Source organism: Colius striatus, chromosome 11 (assembly GCF_028858725.1).
Source record: "Colius striatus isolate bColStr4 chromosome 11, bColStr4.1.hap1, whole genome shotgun sequence".
Lineage (NCBI taxonomy): Eukaryota > Metazoa > Chordata > Aves > Coliiformes > Coliidae > Colius > Colius striatus.
This window is the reverse complement of record NC_084769.1, coordinates 26,994,081-27,003,283: the sequence shown is the minus strand read 5'-3', so window position 1 is coordinate 27,003,283 and position 9,203 is coordinate 26,994,081.

Here is a 9,203-nt window from a genome sequence, read left to right as displayed (position 1 = left end):
CACATTCAGCTGCTCCTGGTTCTGCAGGCCAGCTCCAGGGTGGGCTTAAAAGGCTGCTTCTGCTTAAGAGGATCCCTGTCCAATACACTGTTTTTGTTGTTCCTATTTCATTTCCTTTCTTGACCTGGACCCAAGAAACTAAAAAGTAAAGAAGGCAATATTTCTCTTCAAGTTTCCTCAGCCATCCAGGCTGGAATGCCCAAGGAAAAAAAAGCCATTAAGAAGTGATATCTATGTTATTGCTGTCTTAGTATTGATCTTCTTGTCTGAAAAATTAGAATAAATTTTGGTGTGGACAGAGTCTGTGTAAATCAGCATCAGGATTATGACAGAGCTCATATCCCTCCACAAGTATATTTTCTGTAAAGTTCCTCTGAATCTAGCATGTCTAATAAATATCAAATCTGATACTGTTACTTACAATTGTAAAGTGATAATGGCTTGTGTTATATGGCCTTTATGAAAGTTAATTTTTGTACATCTGAATATTTGCTCCAAGTTCCCTGTAGTTCATATAGTCAAGATTGGTACTAGCAAGAGGAAATTCCCAAGAGCAGCTAAGTTGTTTAAACTGAAAGGAATGCTGGAAATGACTTTTCTAAACCAGAGTTTTCCAAAGTCATTGCCGTAAATCTGCCAAATACCTTCCATACTGGTATTTTATGACAGAGCGTTCCCCTTTTTATACCCAATGGGAAAGACTATACTCCATGCCTTCCTTGCATTAACAGAAGAAACATTTTGAAGGATGTTAATTTACAAAATATGAACATGATGTAACATTTCATAACAATTTGCACTTTGATTAGTACTCATAACAAAACAATAATAAATGGCCAGATGCATCAATGAGGCCCCTCTTGTTGAAGATGCAACAGTGATTTGTTATCAAAAAGGTGCATTTTTGTCAATGGAGTATATTAATTTGTAGTATGTATTCATTATCTAAAAAGTCTACTGGATATGTTACAGGCTGTTGTTTTAGGAGAAACTTGTTTTAGGGGCCCAAATGGTACACTCCTAGCTCCACCCATGTAAATCTGGGAGCTAGGAATGCTGGATTCATACTTGCAAAATTGAACAGGCTTTGTTCATGTCTTTTAAAGCCTTGTGATCTGCTGATACTCTTTTAAGTTAAAAATAACCAAACTGCATTCTTCTGTTTGGAGTAATAGAAGGAGTGAGATGAGTGAGACAACTATAAATAAAAGTAGACAAGGATTAGGAAATTCATTATTGTGTCCCTTGCTTTTTCTAAGGTGAAATTAAATAATCCAGATGTGCTTAAAGTTGGAGTAGGACTTTGTTGTATGCCATATGATAAAGTTTACAGGCATTGATCTCTCAATGTGAGACTTGTATCTAAGGGTAATCCAGGACTCTCTACTTGCCCTTACCACTCACCGAGTGCAAGCTGGACTATGTATATCATCTCTGAATAGGCAATTATGGACTAGATAATGTAAATGTATTTGATCCCTGGTTTGCTATAAAGAAGACATTGCTACTTGCTTTGTCAGGGCTTGTGGCAAAGCCACTAACTCGGCACCAGTCTGCGAAGAGATTTGTGCCATTTCCTGTCACTGGAGCATCTTGTGATATGCAAAGTGATATGCAGTTCAGCAATACGGAGAACAGGGAGCCAGGTGATTTTATTTTGTAAAGTTCTTGTCTGTTATCACGCTTCTTCAATATGTCACTGAAGGAACATCATAGCTTTTCCTGGAAGAGAAGCAAGTTACATGATGAGGGTAAGCTTTCCCTTATCAAGGGAAAATGATGTGAAATCTCCTTCAGGGTAAAGCATTGATCATTCTTCCTCTTTTGGAGTTATTTAGATGCTTTTTGTCCAGCAGAGGAAAGGCAAGGCTCTAACAGCAGATCAATTCCTTTGCATTGAGTAAATGTGGTTTTGCCTATATGCTAAAAAAAATTAATGACATCACCTCTTAATCATAGTTAATTGCTCAGCCTATTATAGTTCATCTGTGCTTGGACATTAAAAAAAAATCTGTCAGATATATTTTACCATTTTTTTGGTGCCAAAATTATTTTCCACAGTTCGTTTCCCTATGAAGTTAACTTCAGTCATTTTGAATTAATTTAGAAGGAATGGCTTCTCTCAGTCATCTACCCACCCACAGATGCATACAAAAACCAATAAACCTCAGTATATGAAGTACTAGGAGATTGTGAACAGCAGGCTATATTCTTTTTTGTGATGCACGGGAACAATAGCTGGGAATCTGTACTAACTGGGTTATTAGTAAATACCTTCCCAAGATTCCAATTTATGTGTCTGAATATGGTTTACAGACTATCAGCAACTTTTTTTCACTCTTTCCTGAGTTATTTTAGTGGTAACTCCCATTTATGCTTATTATCTCAATCACAAATCTGTATAAGTGAGCTTATCATAGTCAGCTCATTTACCATAAGACCATTTCAAAACCAGTTTAATATAACCACAATGGCTGTCACTACACCATCTCTATTGCCAGATCCACACTCCTTTAAATGTACTGTTTCAGTCAGCTTGCTGACATTTCACATGTGCCGTGATCCTAGTATGGGTTTCTTAAATGTACCATGAGATTAACTGTAAACTTAGCAGAACTGACTTTAAACCCATTAATTGGCCTGTAGTTAAGCCGAGCCTCACATAAATCCCTAAGCAATGTGACAAATTACAGATCTCACAATTATCTATCTCATGCTTTCTTTAACATGTAATGCTCAAATTAATTTTTTTCCATATTAATCCACATGTCCTTTTTGATTCCCTTGGATTATGTTTTCTGGATTTATCCTTTCTTGAATGTTTTTTTTAATCCCTGAAGAATAAGATTCTCCTTAGTTCCACAAAATTATACCTATTATAGTTATTTCAGACCCACAAAGCTAGAGGAAATTTTTTCTCATTAGACATCTGGAATGCCTGGCATGTTATTTTTCTGCTATTCTTTTATTTGCTATGTATAGAATGATAACAACGAATTTCAGATTGTATTAAAATTTGTTGAACACCTTTAGCAGTGCACACAACAGTACAGGTAGTATATGAAATACTGTGCTATTTCTTTTTGTACTCTACTCTTGGAAAAAAATACATACTGTAAACATTAATTTATTAAATGTTAGTGAATGCTGATGACATATTTCTTACTAGCTCAGTGCCAAAGGCTAGTGTCCTATTTGCAAGACACTATGTACCTTACCTGGACAGTTCCTAAGCTGTAATCCATTTAAGCCAAATTGACAGTATTTTTAAATGTTTTGACATTTTAACTATTTTTTTTCTTTTAAAATAATGGGCACAAAGAAACCTCTAAATTGTTGGAAGCATTCAAGTGTTGATGCAACAGAATTCATAGCCTTTGAACAATTTTTTGGTAGGTAATATGGACACATTTCAAGCAATTACAGGAGCAATGTTTACCATGAACTCAAAAGTCTAACTTTTTCATTTGTTATTAATGATGCAAAAAAACATCTTTGTTATAAGTTTTGCATTGCCTATACAATGCACAGCAAAAGCTTAAAGACATAAGGATAGTGTGAAACGGTTTACTTCTTAAATGTGTTTGCAACTTTCATGTCACTTCATGTTGGTTTGGTATTTTTGTATTATCAGAAGCAACATGAGTAAATTATAGAGGAAATCAAATCAGTCTTGCTTAGTTCTACTGCTAATGTACACAAAAATTGTCATTCTGTGATTCTGTGAAAGTGTAAGTATAATCAAAAGATACTACTATCCTTGATATTTTTTCAGCTTTAGCAAATTGATTTTAAAGAATACCTTTTTTTTTTTTTGTTTAAAAATTTGAGGACAAATTTATGTGACAAGTTTCCAATCAGCAGTTAGATCTTACAAAGGAGGCACAATCAAGTGGCATGGACTTGTATAGGCTGCAGTCATTAAGGCAGGATTTGTGGGAGAATAAAAGGTCCTCGATAGGAAACATCCTTGCTGATCAGCTAGAAAGCCTTTCCGTGTTACTCTAGTGTGTAATAAATGAAAATCCCACATATTTGACAAAACAAAGGTGAGCAGCAGGAAAATGTATCCTAGGAGAGTGTGAGCAAGCCCAGACCCAGAGGCTATTCCAGATCCCTCAGCACAACTGCCTTTAGACCTTGCCGCACAGCCAGATGTTGCTGCTAGAGCCTTCCCAGGCTTGGCATCTGAGTTCTGGCATGCGCTGGGAACAGCCAGGGGTACTACCCTCTTTGTTGGGGTAGGTGCATAAAGAGAAAGGCCAGGTAGATTGCTGCTTGTCTCAGCTGAAAGATCTAATTTGTTTGGGGTTTTTTTCCAGATTTTCAGACTCTGTGTAGTATTTTTTATCAATTTCTAGTAACTTGTAGCAGCAATTATGAGGTTTAAATATTGTCTAAGTTTTCAGACTGAATCTTATTAAGATATTGGTAGTCTTTGCACTTGAAATAGCCATTGCAGGATGCCATATTCTGTCCTAACGGATAGATTTTCACTCACACAATAGGGATCCTGAGCAGTAACTGTAAGCCAGATCTTCAGCTGGCACAAACTCCACTATGCTTAATCAACTTCAATGTGAAGCTATGCCAGTTTATACCAGCTGGGCATCTAGCCCTTTGTCTACCCCCACATAAAAAACATGTTTGTCTGCTTTACTGAAGCTTTACATTTTCCATGTGAGCATAAGTAACATTTTCATTTTAGAGCCCAAATGGACTTTTTATTTCATTTCCCATTTCTGCTCCATCTCCACCCATCTTGAGAATTAATTGTGCAGAGGGGAGGGTAAGGAAACTGCTTAGGAACATCTGGGGTGCATAGAGTCTCTGTTTCAGTCTCCAGAGAGAACAGCCCATTTGCGTGGTACCTCTCATGAACGTATAGCTGTTACTAGAAGTAGTGATTACTTCACAGGCTTAATAGAATGCTTGAATCTTGCTGTGCTCCCTTCCCTTTAATTCCAGTCCTCCTTTAGCAGCTACTATTTGAGCCCAAATAGGTTCAGTGATGGACAGATGATATATAAGGGATAATGGGCACGATATCTGTGACAAACTCCTGAAATGGCTTGTGTCTGCAAGTTTCTGCATCTCCCTACTTCACTCTAGATGAGATTGCCATGAACTGAGTTGTGCTTGTCCAAACCTGAATACATGAGCAATCATGTATTCACTAGTGTTATTGATTTCAACTTTAGTGTCTAAATGCTCACCACATGAGTGAGGTTTGAACATAATAGCCTTCTGATAGTGTTCCAAGTTTGGGGGGATATATGAAGGTTAATTGAAGCTACAGACTTGGCAACTTGCCTCAAATGGCTCAGTGCCATGGTGTTTGGGGATTTGAGCTGTTATGTGTGTAAGTAATTGCTCTTTACCAAATGCTTTAAGGAGAAAAAAAATCACCAAATCTAACAATTTAATGTATAAAATCCTCCATGCAAAAAGCTAAAGTAAAATCAAACTTTCAGTATATGTAAAGTGTATCTTGGCCCTGGTACTGTTATCTAGCACCAAATATCACATTCCTGCTTCTGAAAGCATTTATCAGCAAGTCATTGACTTTGTAGATTTAATCTTGTTGTACCACAACAATGTTTCTGAGAATAGCCAGGCCCATTTTGCATACCTGGAGACCTGGCATACAAAAAGACAGGAAGCAGGCTGAATCTTTTCAGGCAATACTTTTCCTGCTCATTTTTCCTTTCCCAGTGCTAGAGGTGGCAACACACACACTCCCCATTGGCAGAATAAAATGTGTGCTTGTGCCCAACCATTCTAGGAGACGGCTCGATATCCTAAGATTCAGCAGACCAGATGCACTGAGTTCAGCAGTAGTGAGTCAAGCTTAATGTGGTGAATGGTGAATTGTGAGTCGAAGGAGCTTGGAAACATTCACTTCTCCCACCCCTGCTATATGAGCTGTATCCTTCAGCAAAGGAGTGAGGTGGATAGCCTAAATGACTGATACTGAATCCGACAGAGTACATCTATCAGGATCCTCAATGAATACTGGCAAAGAAAATAAGTATATGTTCACAATAAGCTTTAGACTGAAGTAGCTAAGGCACTATGTCTTTTGTGCTTTCTAGTACCAGCCAGTGTCTTGGAGCAGAAAGGTAGAATGGATTTATTGGTTAGGTTATTGTTGCTTACATTTAAACAGTTGAAAAACTTTCAAGCTAATTCTGAGTTAGTGAACATGTGGAATAAAGATATTTATGTTACTTTTGTTAGAGATAAAAAGGAGAGTTCTTTGAGTCAAGAGTTCAGAGTAAATCATAATTCAACATATTTGAACCCTGAAATCAGGAGAATGCTATAAAATCAACTTGTATCTGTTTCTGAGGATGGCAGCATTAGCTCAACTGTGCCAGTCTGACTGCAGCAGTCAGCAGAAGCTGTGTATGCAGCCATATAACTACAACAGAGTCTGATGATCATCCTGATGAAATTACACTGATCTAATTTGCACGCTGTGAAGACATTTGGCACTGGTTGGATCTGAGCCGTGACATCTTCATTGGAACTAAAAGTACAGCAAGAAGTGACATTACATTTCATACTCTTTGTGCCAGACTGTGGCATTTCTTCCTCTTTAAAGGCATTATTTCAAGAACATTTAATTTGGCTTTGATATGTCTGCCATTTTGCTATGCAGGAATGTACTGAGCCAGAAAAGCTCAGCTGTAATAAAGTTTGGCACCATCATCCCACCATATACCTGCACCATCCTGTGCAATTTAATTGGCATTCAGTGGCTTGATAAATGGATTGGCTTAATGAGACAATATATGTGACATATGCAGGACTCTCCTGAGGAATAAGATTCATTTTTGCACTTCACACATCAACATGCTACAGATACCAACACAGTCACCTCCAGCAGCTGTGTTATAACCAATGACATGCCTTCCACTGTGTTGACCAATAACTCTGCTGTCTCTCAAACTAGCGTTACGCCATTTTCCATATGAGCATTTTCCTTTCTTCTTTTTTTTCATTGTACTTCTAGTTGTAAAAATAAGGCAGGATACAGTAACTCTTAGAAACTGATTGTAAAGTATAACATCCACACTTTTTTTTGGTGGTGTAAATCAGCATCTTCATAGCTTCCTGAGGATATGACTCAATCTTTAGAAAAAAGTTCTATTTATAGTTTGAATATAGCATAAATAACAACTAAAAATATTCAGTAAGAAACACATAAAAGCCAAGATTATGTTATGCAGTTGTAGGTGACTATGTTAGCATGATCTATTCTACTCAAGGATTCACTTGCAAGGATGAATTAGGCTTATGTTAGAGACATTTCTGGGTTGAGTGTGAAGATGAGGATCTCTGGGAAGTTTTAGAGTAGCTGTCAGAGGAGAGTTTTTCAGTGCTATTGCAGTACACATAATTACTGATTACAGTAAAAGCTTATCCAGCCCTTTTTTAAACTCAATTTTGCCTTTAGACAGGAATGAACAAAAGAGGATCAGTAACATCAAGGATGTAGTCCAGCGTTTAAAAAAATAGTGGTTTAGTGGTAGATCTTTGAATTCTGCCTCTTAGATGTAACTGTGAATGTAATCAATGTCCTTTGATGTTTTTCAGAAGACTGTTGGGATTATAGATCATTTTAGATTAGCTGAGATTTAAAAGCAATCTAGGAAGCTAATTTATCTTACATGAACAAGAGAGATAGGCATCCAGCTTTTTGGTATTTTGCAAAGGTTTGGAAAACAGTTCAGAGACAGAAAACATCAACTCATGCAACACACACACTGGCTTAGTTTCTTAGCTGACATTAAAACGGTACATATATATAAATTCCTTATTTTAAGGAAAAAAAAAAAGGTCAATATGACCAAGTCCACAGTCATCATTACCATCAGGGTAATGAAGATAAAAGCTAAATAGTTTTATTGGTCATTCTGCTCTAGTGCAATTCTGAAGGACAGATTCAGATGTTTTAAGTGAACCAGCTTTTTTTCAGGATAGATAAAAGAATCATTACCAAAAAGATAGAAAAGTTAGTCAAACTTATGTGGGCAATTTTCTGCATCCCATGAGGACAGCTGTTTGCTTGTCTTGCACCTGAGAAACTGTGGAAGGATTTTCAAAGGACCTTAAGGGAATGAGGTGCCAAACTGCCACTGAACATACATACAGGTTAGTATGTTAAATTCTTTGGGTCTCTTGGAAACAAAAGCTAGTCTGTGTATCCAGGAATGGACAGACTCTCACCACAGGAACAGCCACTGCTTCAGCATGGAAAATAAAATTCCTCAGAGGCAGAGAGGTAAGTGAGGCTGCAGCTGGCTGCTGCTGAGCTGTGCTCTGGGCCATCACAGTACCTGCCGCTGGCTTCTTGTCCATGAGGTGGAAGAAACCCACGTGTCACTACCTTGGATTTCAACTGGATGCCAGTTTGATGTTTACATATCTGCTGTAAGGAAAGCCTCATACATGCAAATAAGCCCAAGGAAACTAAAAAATGAAACGGTGTGTGACAGTTTCTAATTACTGCGTAAAAACAACATATGGAAACTTCATTGTCCATTTCATCCCTCAACATGTACCATCAAGTTAGATTTCTTTTGCTCAATCATTCTCTCTAGAGCATTTGGAACTGTTACACTTGTATTATGAGAAGAAAAACAGCACTTGATACGATCAGTGTGATGCTTTTACTTTATCTGTCCAAGCTCATTAATCTCTTGGAGGGTTTAAAAAAAATTATCCTACTGGTTTGGCACAAATTGTAGTTTTCCAAAGAAGGAATCAGTTCGAAGTCCTTTTTCAAAAATATTCTGTCCATTGTCATGAATCATGTATGAAAGAGTGTAAACATTGAGAAACAGCAGAATAACTTAATATTTAAATGTAGCCATGGTGAATGCTAACAAATAGAGAATATCACTTACTAATTTATCTTGATAGAATGAATTATTGTGGAAGATCACTGAAGGAATCTTAAATGTGACTTCTTGCTATGTACAATTAAATAGGAGAATGTATCCTTCTAAGCTTTTAAGTGTTTCCACCAAGATTTCAAATTGAAATACTTATAATGGGGGAATAAGAGGAAATTTAAAGGGTATGGTTAGGTCAAAGAAACAACGCATACATCAAAGTCCCATTTTCTGGAAGCAAAATTCTTACAGCCTTCCCTATCAAGCCCTGTGGCCACAGAAGCAGAGTCAGTTAATGAA